The sequence below is a fragment of the Triticum dicoccoides genome, chromosome 3B, assembly GCF_002162155.2.
Source record: "Triticum dicoccoides isolate Atlit2015 ecotype Zavitan chromosome 3B, WEW_v2.0, whole genome shotgun sequence".
In the NCBI taxonomy this organism is placed as follows: Eukaryota; Viridiplantae; Streptophyta; class Magnoliopsida; order Poales; family Poaceae; genus Triticum; species Triticum dicoccoides.
Window position 1 is genome coordinate 272,459,277 of NC_041385.1, and position 18,874 is coordinate 272,478,150.

Genomic DNA, 18,874 nt, shown 5'->3' on the forward strand with positions numbered 1-18,874 from the left:
GGCCAACAGCGGCGCAGCAGTAGACGACCTCGAGGCCAGGCGCGGGCGAGACGCAGGGGGTAAGGCCATGGGCAGCAGCACCACGTACGCGTACGCAGACGAGCTCGGGGACGGCGGCTACGGCAACAAATCAAGGGGGTAATGAAGGAGGATAGACGCGGCTCACTTCGAGGGAGGTCGTGGACGTGCCTGGAACCGCCGGGAGGCGCCGGTGATGGAGATCGACGGCGATGGCGCCGTGGCCGTGGCGGGGAAGACGACCAGATGGCGAGGTTGTGGAGGGCTTCAGCTCGAACCGAAGGTTGTAGGCGATGCAGACGAGGCCAACGGAGCTGCAGAGCATAACCTCACGGGTCGGGGACGGCTCCGGCCATGGGAACGACGATGACGCGGCCATGGACGTGCTTGGGGCATGGGAGATCTGTGGGGAGGGAGAGAGGGAAGGAGTGGGGGGATGGGATCGAGGGGTCGGGGCGTGGCGCCCTTATCCCCTCCCGGCGCTGTCGGCGAGAGGGTGCGGCGGCGACCAAGCCCCTGTAGCGACCTGGTCGCGTGAATAGGAGAGAGAGGAGGGTTCGGTGAGGGTGGGCCGGCCTGATGGTTTAGTGGGCCAAAGCCCGGGGGTAGGCTGGTTCTTTTTATTTATTTTTTTGTTTCGTTTTGGTTTTCTTTCTTTTTATTACACTCTGTTTATATTATTTTAGTAGGCAAAAACAGCTTTACTAAAACATATGATTGTCTCTATAAATCGATTTACAAAATAAACCACAACCACAAAAGGTTTCACACATAATAAAAATAGTTTAACATTTTAAATTAGGAAAGGCATTTAACAATTATTTTTAGTCACTGTTATATTCACAAAAGAGCATTCAAATACTTTACAAAAGTGTTGGATCACCACCATAATTAGTTATGTAATATTTCCCACACTTTGAACATTTTATTTTGCATGGTCGGGAAATTTAAATTTTAAGCTTTAATTTGAATTTGAGTTTGAACTAAGAGTTGGATCAAACAAGGATTAGCAACAGTAATGTGATGACATGGCACCATTAACGGGGATTACTGTAGCTTAATGATCCGGGCATCACAATAGTGGACTCATATGGAACAACTTTGGGGTTTAAGGAGTTTGGATGCACAAGCAGTATTCTCGCTTAGTACAGGTGAAGGCTAGCAAAAGACTGGGAAGCGACCAACTGAGAGAGCGACAACAGTCGTAAACATGCATTAAAATTAATTTACACCGAATACAAGCATGAGTAGGATATAATCTACCATGAACATAAATATCATGAAGGCTATGTTGATTTGATCCAACTATATGCGTGAACATGTGCCAAGTCTAGTCACTCAATGCATTTAAAGGAGGATACCATCCCATCATACCACATCATAATCATTCTAATAGCATGCTGGCACGCAAGGTAAACCATTATAACTCATAGCTAATCAAGCATGGAACAAGCAACTATAATCTCTAAATGTCATTGCAAATATGTTTACTTCATAATAGCTGACTCAGGAATGATGAATCATCATATTTACAAAAACAAGAGAGGTCGAGTTCATACCAGCTTTTCTCATCCCAATAAGTCCATCATATATCATCATTATTGCCTTACACGTGCACGACCGAACGATGTGTATAATAATAAGAGTGCACGTGCATTGGACTAAGCTGGAATCTTCAAGCATTCAACTCAAGAGAGAAGACAAGTAATATGGGCTCTAAGTTAAATAACAATCATGCATATAAGAGCCACTAAGCATTTTCAAAGTACTCTTCTCAACCCCAAAGGAAAGAAAAGAAAATAAAACTATTTACACGGGAAAGCTCCCAACAAGCAAAAGAAGAACGGGAAATATTTTTGGGTTTTCTGTTTAATTACTACAACGAAGAAATAAACTACTACTAACAATTTTTTTTGGTTTTTTCTTAAGGTTTATTAAACACACAAGAAGAAAGCAGGAAAAGGAAAATAAACTAGCATGGATATTACAGTGAAAGAGTATGAGCACTGACATCTAGCAATTAGTGTGTGTGAACATTAATGTAATGTCGGTGGGAAATACGTACTCCCGCAAGCTTAGGATTTTGGCCTAAGTTGGTCTATTGCCAGGGATAGCCTGGCAGATACCCATAGGTGAAGCTGGGGTCATACTGCGATGCAGCGGCTATCGCCGCCTGAGCTGTAGCGTGGCGTCGAGCAGCCTCCGCTCTCCTCTCGTTCTCATCTGCCTCCTCTCCGGTAATAATGAATTTTCCTTTTGTCTGAGAATCAAAGAAGGCAGGAGCAGGAAGAGTAATACAGACAACAGGCCGTTTTTTGAAGATTAATCGATACTGGAGAGGTAATTCAGTCCTCTCAACAAACTGGTGGGAAACCATAGAATCAAAATCTAAATAAGTAGGGGGTAACTCCATATCACCCTCACGAATGTCTATCTCAAGAAAATTAGCTAAGCAGGTTGCATAAATTCCTCCAAAGAAATCTCCGTTATGTCTATTATGATGCAACCTACGAGCTACAATGGCTCCCATATGATAAGATTGGTCTCCTAACACATCACTTCTGAGAATGCTGAGATCAGGTGCACACATGTGACATGCTTCATCCTTAGCATTTATGCATCTACCTATGAAGAAAGAAAAATAATGTATAGCAGTAAAGTGAACGCTCCCTATAGTGGCTTGTGTTATATCTCTAGATTCCCCCACAGTTATTCTAGCAAGAAAGTCTCTATATTCAGATTTAGGGGGATCCCTGACACTACCCCAAAATGGAAGTTTGCAAGCAAAAGTGAAATCCTCTAAGTCCATGGTATAAGATTTTTCATAAAGGTCAAACATGACTGAAGGAGAATTACGCGAAGATGAAAACTCAAACCTCCTCACAAATGAACTTGTGAGATCATGATACTGGGGGCATTTGTCAGCTTCAAAGTCCTCAAGACCGGCATTACGCAAATATGCACTAAATTCTTCTTTGATTCCTGCTTGATTCATAAAATTTCCGAAGGCCATTCACAGGGCCTCACAGGATTAGTGATGGCTAATTATGCCGGATGCAGTTTGTCATGTAACAGTCATAACATAGGGTGACACAGAACTAGCTCCAATTCATCAATGTAATGTAGGCATGTATTCCGTATATAGTCATACGTCCTTATAGAAAAGAACTTGCATGACATCTTTTGTCCTACCCTCCCGTGGCATCGGGGTCCTATTGGAAACTAAGGGATATTAAGGCCTCCTTTTAATAGAGAACTGGAAGAAAGCATTAGCACATAGTGAATACATGAACTCCTCAAACTATGGTCATCACCGGGAGTGGTCCCAATTATTGTCACTTCGGGGTTGCCGGATCATATCACATAGTAGGTGACTATATACTTGCAAGATAGGATCAAGAACTCACATATATTCATGAAAACATAATAGGTTCAGATCTGAAATGCCCTAGTGACAAGCATTAAGCATAGCAAAGTCATAGCAACATCAATCTCAGAACATAGTGGATACTAGGGATCAAACCCTAACAAAACTAACTCGATTACATGATAAATCTCATCCAACCCATCACCGTCCACCAAGCCTACGATGGAATTACTCACGCACGGCGGTGAGCATCATGAAATTGGTGATGGAGGATGGTTGATGATGATGACGGCGACGGATCCCCCTCTCCGGAGCCTCGAACGGACTCCAGATCAGCCCTCCCGAGAGAGATTAGGGCTTGGCGGCGGCTCCATATCGTAAAACGTGATTATTTCTTCTCTTTGATTTTTTTCTCCCCGAAAGCCAATATATGGAGTTGGAGTTGGCGTCGGAGGGTCTCCAGGGAGCCCACGAGGTAGGGGGGCGCGCCCAGGATGGGGGGGGGGAGCCCCCATCCTCGTGGATAGGGTGTGGTCCCCCTGGTCTTCATATTTGGCGAGGATTTTTTATTATTTATTCTAAGATATTCCGTGGAGTTTCAGGTCATTCCGAGAACTTTTATTTTCTGCACATAAAACAACATCATGGCAATTCTGCTGAAAACAACGTCAGTCCGGGTTAGTTCCATTCAAATCATACAAGTTAGAGTCCAAAACAAGGGCAAAAGTGTTTGGAAAAGTAGATACGACGGAGACATATCAACTACTGTAGTAGCCTAGGCTAGTCATAGTGGAAAGTAACTTAGACTACTCCAGTAACTCTATGGTTACCCTAAGAGCATGTACTACCTCCGTCCTAGTTTACTCTTCCAATTTTGTAGTATCAAAATTTGACCATAGATTTAACTGACAAAATGTTAATGCATGTCACTAAGAACTATATAGTTGGATTCGTATTTGAACATAATTTCAAATGGTGTAATTTTTAGTGACATGCATTGGCATTTACTTAGGTAAATCTATGGTCAAAATTTTATACTAAATATGAGGTAGTATTCCCCCCATCCCAAAATTCTTGTCTTACATTTGTTTAGATACAGATGTATCTAACAATAAAATGTAACTAGATACATCCGTATTTAGACAAATTTAAGACAAGAATTTTGGGATGGAGGGAGTACAAAAGTGGGCTATGTAGGCCAAAACATGTGCCAAATTCACTTGTGATGCATTTGCCATTGATGCCCCTCCATTGCTCACCCGGTGCCCCAATCTGGATCACCTACTTTGCTCTGGTGCCAAATTAACTCACGCAATGAAAAAACACTACATGGGAGAGAGAGAGGACCGAGGCAATAAAAAAACACTTGTTTGGGAGAGTGAGAGGCTGGTGTAGTTGGTTTGATTGGTTTGTTTATACATGTGGGTCTGTGTGCATAGCCGTGCCAACTCTATCACATCGCGAGAGCGGTGCCAAAATCTTTTGATTTGACATCGATGCATATTATGTGGCATACTTTTGCGAAATACGGCATCGGCCACATAGTGGAAGGCAACAAATGCCCAAGCTCTTCACGTGCTCCTAGTTAAATGAGAGGAAATAGAAAGAGAGAGAGAGAGAGAGAGAGAGAGAGAGAGAGTGAAAAAATATCACTAGCTAGCCAACCCTATCGTATGAGCGAATGATATTGGTACCTCTTGAAGACACGGCAATCTTATGCAGCCAGCTGCTCTAATATGTTCTCTTCTTTTGCAGATAAAAAAAGACCCGAAAGTGAAAAATGTGCTGCACTATAACAATCTCATCAAATGCCTTGATCTCCATCTTACAGAAATTGATTTGATCGACTACCGAGGCAGCACATCTAAGATTAAATTGGCCAGGTTCTTTGTTCTGGAGGCAAGTGTGCTCAAGGTAATGAGGTTTGGCGTTCTCTGGCGCAACAATGAATGGCGTGCTGATCACCGCAAGTGTCTAAGCCTAAATGACAAAGTCTTCACAGAAGTTGGATTTGTTTTTGAAACATCAAGTGGCCAGAGACTCGAAAACTTATTTGCCCATTAGTGACTTGTCAGGGCGGTGGATTTTAGTTTGTACGATAATGCTGCATCCACCTAAAGAATTACTCCTAACATTTGCACTATCAGTTTGAAACTTGTAATATTGCCGTGTCCTATTCCCGCATTTTCAAAATCCTGCGAATCAAACAGGTCTTGAGTTGGTGATGATGTTGTGCCTCCCATCTTTCACCAATAGCCGTCGTATCTAGATCTGACGCATACAAACCAATCTTCTCCATTTTTGCAAAAAGATGCCCGCACTTGTTCCCTATTTACAAACAACTCCTTGTCTCTCACAATCAGCCTTATCTCGTCCCCACCACATCTAGAAGGCCGTGGAAAAATCTGGCGCGATGGCCGCTGCCGGAGCCGTCCACCCCCAATCTTGGTGTTCCGTGCAATGCACGGGCATTTACGCACAGGAAATTATGTCGAACAGGGCTAGTTGTAAGCAGGCTAGCTCTATAGCCATGATGATAGTGACTGCAGACGGTGAGGCTGACTATGGTATGCCGAACACGGCGCCTATACTCAGGTGTCATCTCCGATGCAGGGTCTTGTCACTTCACTATGAGGAGCAGCACGTAATAATTTGACCAACGGGTAGTACAGTGCTAGTACTCCTACTACTACATTGGTAGTACTACTACTAGTACTAGTAGAACCACCGTCTGGATTTAGGAGTACTACCACGTCCATCTGGATTTTAGTATTTGACTAGCAATATCTAGTAATGCATGTCACAAAAAATGTACTACTCCCTCTATAAATAAATACTAATAGGATTACATGCAACGAACTAAACAATGCATGTCATGTTTGGTAGTCTCAAGTCATTGAAAGCATGCACGGCCCACATCTCTCATTGGTTGATATGTCATGAAATAAGAAACAAGGAGGGAGTTAATGCACTGTGCCTAAGTGTTTTGGGATTATTTGGTTTTTGTAATGTGACTTACACAACATTTTTGTTTACATGCATTAACATTTTATTAGTTAAATCAAAGGTCAAAACTTGGCGCAAAATGCAAAGGGGACCAATAAACCAGTAAACATCAAACTTCTCTCGTTTGGCCCCAACTAGAGGTCCGGTGAGATGACTATACTGCACCGGCACGGAGGGGGATGCAACATCATTGACTTACGGCAACTGCCTTTGGGTGAATGACACGTGGGCCCAGGGGGTGGCTGGCCCACCTATCATACAGCCAAAGGCAGGTGCAGTAGAGGGCCGAGTAGTAGTACGAAATCCTACGCACCTACGCACGCTAATCAAGGGCAAGAGTGATCACTCGAATCGCAAGATCAGTTGACTAGAAGCTAAGCTAGACCCATCAAGGCGATGAGCACGAGCATCAGCTGGCTGTGCCAGATGGTCCACGATGCCGGCTTGCATCCCAGCAACGAGGAACGTCTCCAGGTAGTATTGCTTGAGGCCGCCAGGGCGAGGGGCCGCTTGGACGACAGCTTCGTCTCCTTGTTCGATGAGGTCCTCGTTGGTTTCCTCAACAAGTTCACCATCGTCAAGAAGCTCGCGGTCGACTTCCATGTAAGCCTCCAGTCGACGCGCCCAGGCTCTGCGATGCCTGCCACCCTCAACGGACACTATGGTGACAACCTCTTCGATGCACTGGTGGCCCTGCGACTGCCCGCCGTCGCGCCGGAGAATGTCTACCTCATGGTCGCGCTCGCTGCACAGCGCCTGGCGTAGCAAGACACCATCGACATAATCACCCACGTCTACGCACAAATCATCCACAAGGACTACTACATGCAAGAGGAGGACAATAGGAAGCTGGCCTTCTTGGACCGCCAGGCAACCTTGGACGGCACTGTTCAGAAGCACGTTGAGCTCGCCGCCAATGCCGCTGCTCCTCACACGTCGGTTGGTGACCCGGCGCACTAGGGCGTGAGGATGTCATTGATGGATCCGTATGTATTTCTATCTTTCCGTCAAATCCATGTAGTAGTATATGATACTACAGTAATTATCTTACCTTTCGCATCAACTTCATAATTTTCGTACGTACTCCATGCATGAACGGCGCTAGAACCAAACTTCTCATTACTCTAGGCAAAATCGTTATTTTCTATCTATCGATTGCGCCATGGAGCAAAACCAAATTTTACAAGTTACGAGTTCAAAAGGAAAAGCTTGCAGTGTTCGCGTCGCACCCCCACACGGTTGGTCCGGCATGCCGCTCAAGCGGGAATGCGTGCGGTGTTGCATTTTCACTTACAAGTGGGACCGCAGTTGCGCAAACCGACTATCGGCAAACCCCCACCCCGCCCACCGCGCGATGGCTGAGAAAACAGGACGGAGAAGAGATGGCTGTAGCACGGATTCCAAGAAAATTGGTGTCGGATGGGACTCGTGTGGGTGGCGTGTGCCGTACTGCTAGACGTGAATGCTAGTTATGGCCCATGCCACCCCACTATATCGAGCCTCTATCGAGGTATGTAGAAAAAATTTCCTGTAGTCCATGCTCAGCCCTCCTCCATCTCTCTTTTCAGCTAGCCAGCGGACACGCGGAGACAAACATCTGTTTGATCACATGCGGTCCCACATGTCAGTGAAAATGCAAGCGGACCCATTGAACCTGCACATATTTCACCTCGACGTGCTGGTGATGAAAAACAAATCCAAGAAAGATCTTCGGTGGCCGCTTTTGGAGTTACTCAAGAGTAGTAAGATTCTATTTACAGTTAACCCAAGATGCACATCTCGTGGCTTCAACTACCACTCTATTTTCTTTCATGACACGACCTAGATGCTGGATGTCCCACGTGTCGGCAAAAGGAGGAAGAACCCGACCAAATCTTCGGTTGTGCTCTCGGATTAGACTAGTTGTGCTAACTTAAAATTTTTATTGTGTACTCCCTCCGTTCCAAAATACTTGACTTCCATTTGTCCAAAAATGGATGTACCTATATACTAAAACATGTCTAGATACATATATTTTGACAAATAGAAGGCATCTTTTGTGCAACGGAGGGAGTAGAATGGATGCAAGTTTTTGTATTGGGAAGAAGAGTACATCCAAATATTGATAGAGCGCAATTTAGTAGATGTTCTATCACTTTTAGCTAGCACAGAGGCTAGAGATGAGATTAGTGCACTTGTTGATTCTCCTACTAGAATAGAGGCTAGACACGAGACCAGATGTGAGGAAGCAATGTCTACTTCTTTACACTTGAAGAAGAAAGAAGCACGCAAGATCGAGCCTCCGCAGGTCAACAATGAATGCATCGAGAAGGCACTAATCCAACTTACAGGAATAGCAAAATGTATTCTTGTGGTTCTTGTTTTCTTTGGTCTTGCTTTTCTAGTCAAAAATATCGTTGGAGTTCGTGCAAAATGGAGGTCCGTTTGGGGTCGTGCATTGCAGTTGGCCTTACAAGTGGGACCGCAGTTAAGGAAACCGACTATCGGCAAACCCCCACCTCGCCTGCCGCGTGATGGCTGAGTTAGAGAAACGATGAGGTTGAAGAGATTGCTCTAGCACGGACTCCAAGAAATATGGTGTCAGATGGAATTCGTGCTGGTGGCGTGTGTCGTACTCCGGAACGTGAATGCTTGTTCTGGCCCATGCCACCCTACTACTCCTACTACTTACTATATAGTACTAGTATCAAGGATTCGGGTGCTGGTTACGTACAATATGGCTACAGTAAAAACACCCGCACGACGCGCGAAGCATGTGAAACTAGTACAAATACTATACTACTATTGTTGATTGGCCTCATCCGATAACCTGTTGCAATGCACGTATAATTATGTATTCAGAAAATATTTTTTTGCCTCGTCGCACCACTCACTCACAGAAGCGACTCGAAAGCCATTCATAAATTTAGTAAGTTTATCACAGGCATATCATTTTATTACATACAACAGGTCATCAACCCACATCGCAACGAGGATACATTATAAATAGTAAAGTTTTCACCACACAACAAATAACAAGCAATGAAATGAACTTCAACTCAACCATTCCTCGGTGTTGGAAACGCTTGCTTTGAACCACAAGTGATTCTCTGGGACGGGCCATCCATTGTCGATCTGGAGACCAATGTAGGACTGATCATCCAGGCTGAAGCGGCCTACTATATCAGTACCAGGGTAGGGAACCACCCAAATGCCCGAGGTATAGACACAGTTGCTTCCCATAAATGGTAGTAACGTTGTGTCAACAACAGTTGGATCGCCTTTCACCATCATTGGATAGTTTTGTCCAAGGAAGAGCGAGTTTTCTCCAAGACTATCAATTCTGTACCAGGGAGAAGGAGTTGGCGCTAGCACACTAGTATCCATCCCGAATACCATGCAACGGGTGTTGGAATAGGTCCGGAGAGTGCGACCATGGGAGACTACACCTGCTTCCTTAGCAGTAACATCATCAGTGGGCTGTATACACACGAGAAGAGGTGATCCATCAAAATTTGTTGCCAGGCTCCAAAGAGTATATGGGCGGTGCTCGTCCTCATGCTCGTGATCATCACCATCGTCATCTCCCCCTTGGTTATAAAAATCTTCAAGTATAGGTGGTGGAATGTTCACAGGACCTTGGAAACACAAGAAGAAGGTTAATTAGTAAAGGGAAAGTTGCTAACCCGCATGCATGTGGATGAAACAATTATAATTACGGTGGAAGACAAATGTCCCGAAACAACGAGGATGCCATGCAAAAACAGTGCCACGAGTAGTGGCAGCAAACACAAGGCCCTCATACTGAATTGCATCACAGTACTCATCCGTGTACATAAACTGATTTTTGAGCAATATCCATCCAGTCAAACCACCAAGGACGGCAACAAGCTTGTCGAAGATAGCAACAACTTCATAGTTGTTGTAATTCCAAGAGAGGTTGGGAACTCGAGAAATTGCTATCTTCCATAGAAGACAGTCACCATGATTGTATTTGAACGTGCGTACAATACCGGTGTGCTCAACCTTTGGGCAGTCTGCTGAGATTTTTGGAAGTGGAAACCGGTCACGAGTGTACACATTCACAAGTTCCCACTCGCAGTTGGACCCAATGTAAACAACCCAATCTCCATTTGCGCCTGCCCAAGCCTTTCCCTCAAGCGATGGCATCTTAACATCATACGTATCATTATCAAGCGGCATCAACTTGCACAGGGCGAGGCCTCCGTCATGATGGCGCGAGTCATCAGGGTCACGGCCAAAGAATATAGGGGAGATCAAACCGCTCCTTGACTCTTGGGTTCCTTGTAATGATGTTATTAGTTGAGTCGAGAATGGGCTTGAACGAACCTGCCATGCTAGCCGAGGTGATGACATCACACCGATCAATGAGTTACTCCACCACATCATCTTTCAGATCGGGGCAAGAATAACGGGGTCGTTTCTGTCCTGTTCCCTCCATGGAGAAGACGATCGAACAATGGCAGAAGAAAGGGTGAAGGGCTGAAGGAAAATGGAGGAGGGAGAGGAAGATCGTGCGACAGCAGTTCCAAATCAAGTGGGCGGTTGCCATTTTGCCACAGTTCACGAAGGGGTGCCCCGGCCTACACGTCGGTTCGGAAATACTCCTACTACTCGCTGTCGTCTCACTGATATGTTGGAATGGGACCACATGTCAACGAAACATGGTGTGTAATTTCTTGTGCAAAATGCGATCTCGCCATGTTGGCCCGAGGTGCCGCATTAGTTATCGACCTTTATTTTTTAATGGTGTGATGTTCAGTTTTGAAGCATGACTAACTGGTACTGTATGCAGAGAAAATGTAAACTACTCTACCACTACTCCACCTCTAGTACTAGTAGTATAAAAAAGATATATAGGCTGGAGCTTCAGCGCTTTCTTGCCAAGGGCTGCCCACTTGCTTCTCACACTACCACCCTATCTCCAGATCTAAAAAAGATGGCCCCTCTCTCCCTCCTCACCAGTGGTCACAGATCCACCGGGGAAGAAAAGGACGTGCAGCGTTGACGCACTCATCATCGGCAAGCGAGGTCACGCACTGATGACAAGGCCGTCCTCTCAGACCTAGCGCCCGTGCGGGATGGCCTCCGTCCCCAAGCTCGCTGCCGTAGTGTGTGCGGAGGACGACGACCACAAGCGAAGCCACTTCCCGCCGACCCTCAAGTATGCTACCTCTTTTCGAACTGTACCCTTGTTCTATTGCCCCATCTGTCACGTCATTGCATGTGGATCTTTTTCCACTCCACCATCTTCCCAATTTGTTATCCTCTGCTCTGCTGGCCACGCAGACGAAAACCATAATTTGCACTATTAAAGGAAACCCTACTTCATGTAGACTAATCCATGTCTAGGTTGAATAAGGAAAGGAAGGGAGACTGTACTGTCCAAGAGAGTAGGCATCGAACCCGCATCTAGGTTGAAAAGGGGAAAATTAGTAGCTAAGGAACAAGTCTCGTGTCTCTTGGTTGAAGAAGGGTAGAAAGGCATGACAACGCAATAGGGAATGACCAGGTCGATCAGTTTGTTGTCCTCACATAGGAAAAAGGTGGCTAAAGAGAACAAAAATGGGACGTAATCCACATATGCTGCCAGGATATTTGTTGCTCTGGGCAACCATACCTCCCTCACCAATCTGCGTCCGTGGAGGTACATCGTACTGGTGCGCCCACTGTCCGCATGGGCATCCCATGCTCTTATTGCCATTTTTTGCTGTTAGTATAACGCTAGCAGTCAAGTCAAGCAATGCTACTGCTAAAGTGATGCCACATTTAACTAATGCCGCTCTCAGTCTAATGCCACCGATAAATTTAAGCAATGCCATTTAATGTCACTGGATTATTTCAGGGTTAGCTGTTGATTGTGGGTTATTAAAGATTTTTCAGCTAAGGCATTCTAATGCTGTTGCACAGCCAGTATACCAACGATGAAACTTGTTACTACCTTCAGATTTTTGCACTGTTAATGCTTATAGATTACATACCTCACTTTCATGAGATAAGTTAATTTTTTTGTACATTGTCACCAAAATGCCAAGGCGCTGATGTCATTTTATTTTGGTTAAACTGCACAGACAATTATGAAGACAAGAGGAAAGGTCAAGAGTGGGCACCTCCTCATCCGGCCGTTCTCTTGATTCGTTCGATCAAATTTTTATGTTTGATCGATTATCAAGATTGGGATAGCAATTTTTAAGCCCCCCCCCCCGAGTTCGAAATGATATTTACCTTGGAGGTACATGGTATGCAATTTTTTTATACTGTCATTAGTTAATAATGCTAGTTACCTTCAGACTTCTGTATTTGGTTTAATGCTCATGCACAGCTAGCATACCAATGCTGAAACTTGTTACCTTTACATTTTGTATTGTTAATTCTTATAGAAACCTTCCAGTGCTAGAGTTTATTGAAATATGTTCAGTAAAACCATTGTACTGTAACCTGTAATAAACTAACTACTCTACTGTTGCACTAGCCACTGGATTAGTGTATATTTGTAGTATTCGAATGGTTTTGCATTAGCGTATGGACATAAATAAAGTGTGGCAAGCTTTCCCAGATATGTGCTCAAGAAAACTACTACCTATTTTTCTAAATACTAGACGTTTGGGTTCTTTAAATTGAACCGCGAAAACGTCTTATATTAAGGAACAGAGGGTGCAGAGTTCACTCAAATTATCCCGGTAAAGCTAGTCACACCTTTGTTAAAATTAATTTTCATTATGTTATCGGAGGAGGTCTGTATGTTTGTCTCTAATGCCTGTCGACTACATACCCGACATCATGATGTAATCTTAAGTCATTTCCTTTTGTACAGTGCCACTGAATTGTCAAGGCGGTGATGGCATTTTATTTTAGTAGAACTACACAAAATTTTCTTAAAAGAAGAGGAAAGGTCAGGAATGGCTTAGTTTTTCAGAAAAAAACTATGTATGCCTTCCTGACATCAGCCGTTGTTGCTTTATTTATTCCTTCAAACAGGTGGTTAGAAACATTCTTGCTACCTTTTCCCATTAAGAAATTGGAATGCTTATATTTGTGAGTCTATGCTTCAACTAGTGCCACTTTTATAGTAATCACACTTTCAATATCTATGCAAACAGGGATGCTCGATTTTAGTGGAACTGCACAAAAAGTCCAATTGGTTCAATATTAGGAGCATGTTTTTTTCCAAACCATTATATCCAATTGGTGGCACTATGAGCTGTTCATTACGAAGGTACATGGTTTGCTACTATCTTGCTACTCTTTTTGTACTGTCATTAGATAGTAATACTAGTGGTTTGCATGTGAATTTATTGGCAGGGTGGACCTACATTGGAGGTGCAGGACATGATTCAATGATTGGATGCTCAATTTCGGTTGTATCAATTTCACCTCTTCCATCACTGCGATTATGGTGTGGTATATGTTTACTAGCTGCTTGATATTTGTGCAGACAGAGATGTCTGCCCGTTGCTATTTGGAAAACAAACAAAGTGTCCGCAATTTTGGATGAACTGCACAAGAGAATAGTATAGTCACTGCATGCAGTGCCATTTGAAAATAGACACAAAGATTGGATAGTCACTTCATGGACTACAGAAAAGTAATACTGTACTATTTACTCGCCAACACTAGGTGCTTCATTGCTTTGGTCTGATTATACAATGGGCATCATTTTCCCTAAGTTACAGTTTGTATTCTGAAAATAGTCTCGCAGTGTGATCGAGAGAAGACCAAATCATATTGGAGTGGATGTTCCTCCATCATGTGTGGTTCATTCTCATGGTTCCAGCTGTTGGTCAAACCACTTACATTTGCAAGAGGAATTGTAGACTTCACAAACAAATTTGTCTTTCAGTCTATACTGAATGTTGGCCAAGAGAAGCATCCATGTTAGTAGGAAGAACAGATGTTTTTCTAGATCTTTGCTTTTGGAGCTACATATTTGTATATGATCTGTGAATCATTGAGATGCATTAACAGGTTGATCTTATGTATGGGAATCGTACTAGTTAGTTTTAGTTGCGACGCAAGATCCGAAGTGGTTGATCTTTGCTTTTGGAGCTACATATTTGTATATGATCTATGAATCATTGAGATGCATTAACAGTTACTTATTTTTGTTCGCTCAGTGTTTACAAGTTACTGATCGATCACTAGCTAGCCTACAAATGCGCTCCTGGCAGTTTTATTTGCGACGCAAGATGCCAAGTCGTAGTTTTTTGAATAAAATGCCTACCTCTGAAGAAACTGAGAAGCTACACTATTGATCCTACACGGATAAAAATGCCTACCTCTGAAGAAACTGACAAGCTACACTATCGACCCTACACGGATAAATAGTGGAACACGCATGTACTACCTCCTTTCCGGTTTGCAGGGTTCAATTCAAGAAATGACCTACTCGATCCTACACGAATAAATAGCGGATCACGCACGTACTAGTACCTCCTTTCCGGTTTACATGGCTTAATTCAAACCTCTCACCAACCAAGGTACTCCCTCTGTCCAGGTTTATTAGTCCCGTGTGCAAAGCAGCAAGACCAAGGCATGGCAATAATTAATGGCCAGCGATTAATTCCAGCGATTTAAGTGGTTGCATGCTGCTTCGCGTACTGCCTGCAAGCGATTCTGAGTGCCTGCATGCAGCCGGCCGTAATTAAGGCAGCTAACTGATGCGAAAAAAGATACGCTTTAATTGTTGCGGGCTTTTTAAATCCGTGAAATCATTATTGACAAGGAGGGAGATGATTCGAGTGCACTCGTTTGACTGCCATGCCGGCGTGCGACCCAGACGGGACGGGACGACACAGTCATAATTTCAGTTTACCTAGTTTTCCACGGGAAGCTGGCGCGCTAAGCCATTATGCATTGAATTCCGATGACCTTCGCGCTACCTTCCCGCTATAAGTACTGTTTCCCGGCCTTATCCAGTGCCACCGTGACCCAACTCGCCATATCCTCATAAGCCCCCACCAGCCCGACGTTACTCGCCACGTCCGCCATGCCCCCGCCCGTCCGCGGTAGGCGACGCCGGAGGTGGTCACCACCGGAACTAGTGTTCGGTTTTTCACCGGAAGGCAGACGGAGGGAGGAGGCATTCTATCTGTCTTTAGATGGCAATGCGCAGATCAAGGAGTTGTTGGAGCGCGACCGCATGGCGGAGGAGCAGGAGTTGTTGGAGCGCGGCCGCCTGGCGCAGGAGCAGCATATCGCTGATTTGTGCCGCTAGCGGGACATGGAGCAGCAGCGCACCGACGCTCTGAGTCACGAGCAGAGCGCCCGCAACTGGGCCGACTACATGGAGGCCGGCGCCCGACAAATAGCCCTGGAGGCTGTCGGGCACGCACGCGTTCACGATGCTGATTTTTACTACCAGCTCGTCAAGTGGGTTTCCCGCTTGGAAGCCGAAGCTTTGGTGGACCATTCCGGCATGGAAAGGGCCAACACGCGCGAGCAATGCACCCTATCGCACCTCTGGCAAGTCCGAGGCGAGGCGCAGGACGCCGGTGCCGGCGTTTAGCATGTACCATAGATGGCGGCCGGCATCGTCTAGTTAGCTAAGAGTAAGCTAGTACTTGTCTAGTGGGAGTAGATAGTTAACTTGGCTATGATGGTTGTCAATGTGGAAGTTCAGTACTCTATATGTGGATCAGACCTGTTACTTTGCTATGAATGTTGAACTTTTCGTTTGAACGTATGGAATGGGCTGTTATTTTTTTTAAATGGGTTGTATTTGTCCTCCACGGGTTTAGAGGCTAACTTGTGGGCCTAGCAAGTTGACGCGTACACAATCAGGAGATGATTGTACGTGGAGAGGATGACCACAGGGACCCGCCAAGGTCATGGAAGTACACAAGCAAGTGCCTCCTTATTTCAAGCCAATAAAAAAATGGCTCCTCCTACTAGATTTCTGACATCTGGGTCCCATGCCATTGTCAACGTAGTCAATAAACGAGAGAATTGCACAATGAGCGGCTGACACCAGGGACCCAGTAGCTCGCCCGATTATTTTTGTTTCGGGTTAATTTGATAAATGCTTGCAAGAAATGCCACTGCAATTTCCAAACTTTGAAAAATGCCATTTCATGCCATTTCTAGTGGCATTTTTCGAAGTCTGGAGTGGCGTTTTTCAAAGTTTGCAAATTGCAGTGGCGTTTTTCAAAGTTTACAAAAATTCCAGTGGCATTTTCAAAGTTTGGAAATTGCAGTGGCATTTTTATGAATCGCCATAATTGGAGTGGCATTTATCTAATTTGTTTTTGAGACGGAAGCAGGGTGTCAACTGGGCTGTGCGGGACACTCTGGCCTGTCTAGACAGCCTTTTCTTTTATGTTTACCATGGACCAGCCCAGTAGTTTTTTTTCTTTCTGAAAATGGCTAGCCTAGTTTTTTTGTGATTTGTCAAGTAAGTCGCTGTCGGTGTACTAGAATAGGGGTACCCTAGTACCCCGAACTTGTGCACGGGCAGTTGCAGCACCCCGCGGCAAGGCTTGCCGGGCGACCGCCAAGGTCCTCCATGGTTCCTTTGGAGCCATTCAAGAACAAAGTATTCAAGACAAGGCCCCGGCAAGAGGAGCTTGCCGGGAAGGCCAACCAAGGCATCCCAAGGAACTTGCCGCGACGCGCCATGAGTCCCGGCAAGGCAACAAGGCCCCGGCAAGAGGAGCTTGCCGGGAAGACCAACCAAGGCATATCAGGGCCCGGAGAGCGACAAGCTTCCGGACCCGACAAGGCAACGGCCGCGGCAAGGCGCTTGCCGCGGCAGGCGGCCACTCTGTGCCCACGCTCCAGCGCATCCGCCAACGTGTCGCTCTGGGGGCCTTTCCAGGCGCGCGTGGCGGGAGGCTGTGCAGCCAGCGGTGCGCGGTGGCATGCGAAGCTGACAAGATCGCCATCGTGGCGAGCGGTGGCGCCCCTGACGGTCCTTTTCTACATTGTTTGGGCGACGCAGACGGGCATTTAATGCCCTTGTCCCCTGCCGTCAGGGTTAGGTAGGATACACTGTACAAGTAACTGTACCAACCACCTCTCTTTTTACATTTGTACCCTTGTTTACGTTGCCACCTGTCGGTGACCCCTTGAGCATATAAAAGGAGGCCCATGCGCAACGTAGAAGGGGTTGGGATCATTCGGAAGCCAGAGAAACACTTAGCTCACTCTCGAGCAAGAACATAATACAATCAGACAAGCAGCACTAGGAGTATTATCTCTCCGGAGAGGTGCGAAGCTGGGTAAACTGCTCGTGTGCTTCGCCTCGATCTGCTCTTCGTGCGATCTCCGCCCCCCACCGAACCGAAAGGGGCTCGGTCCGCCGGCCCCATAGGTGTTCGTGGATCAGTTTCCCCGACATCTTTGGCGCACTAGGTAGGGGGTCGTCGAGGCTGTGTGAACCTGATCCGGCGTCCACACGAGCTAGATCTTCATTTTCTTCATCAACATGCCACCGAAAAAGAAGGCTTCGGAGGCAGCTATTCCGTCCACGTCGATCCCACCGCCACCGGAGCAAACGGGTGGTGGGGTAGACGCCGGCGGAAGGAAGGACGTCGACAAGGAAGCTCACGACGCTGCCAGGTCCAAGGGCAAGGCGGCGCAGACTTCGACGTCCGCGCTTGTTCCGCGCCCATCTCAGGAGGCGCAGGACCGACAACGTCATGGTACTCGCAGTACCATACGTTTGTTGGGCCAAGATCAAGCTGGTAGATCCCGAGGCGCTCAAGACCAGCATGCACGCCAACGTGCCAGCACGAGCGAGACACGGTCGCCTGGACGGGAAAATGCTCCTTCTCACATAGTTAGAAGTTCGAGCATATCCCGCTCCTCGCGCCGTCCGCCACTGCCACCCACCACTCCGGCAGAAGCTTTGGTGTGAGCTCAACTGCTCCTGGATTACCCTCCAACGTCGGACAAGATCGACGAATGGAGGGCACCATTCAGAGTCTCATCGGCTACGCTAACGGCGACACTCCGCGACAGCCGAGCATGTCACCGCCGCGGCGGGGTTGCCAGGCGCGAGCCGGTGGCGACGAAACTGGTGGGGGAGCAACCACCATGCAATCACCACCCCGAAGCCGCCGCCAAGAAGGTCCCCAAGATCAACAGCAAGGATGCTGAGGAGCAGTCTGCTCCGGCAAGCCTTATGGTTTGTTCCGTCGCAGCAGACGCTCCCGACAAGCTTTGCTCCGGCAAGCTTGCCGGGGAACATCAAGCTCCGGCAGAGCCGCAGGTTCTCGCCGTAGAAGTGGGTGTTCCCGCAGCAGCAGATGTGCCTTTAGTCCTTGTTGTCGAGCCACAAGCTCCAGCATGGGCACAGCAGATTGTCCATTTCCTTCAGACAGGAGAACTTCCCGAAGAGCAAGAAGAAGCGGAAAAAGTAGCCCAGCAGTCAACTATGTACCAGTTTGTCGATAGCATACTGTACAGAAGAAGACTCAATGGTGTGAAATTGAAGTGTATTTGCCGGGAAGACGGACAAAAGTTGTTGGCAGAGATACATGGAGG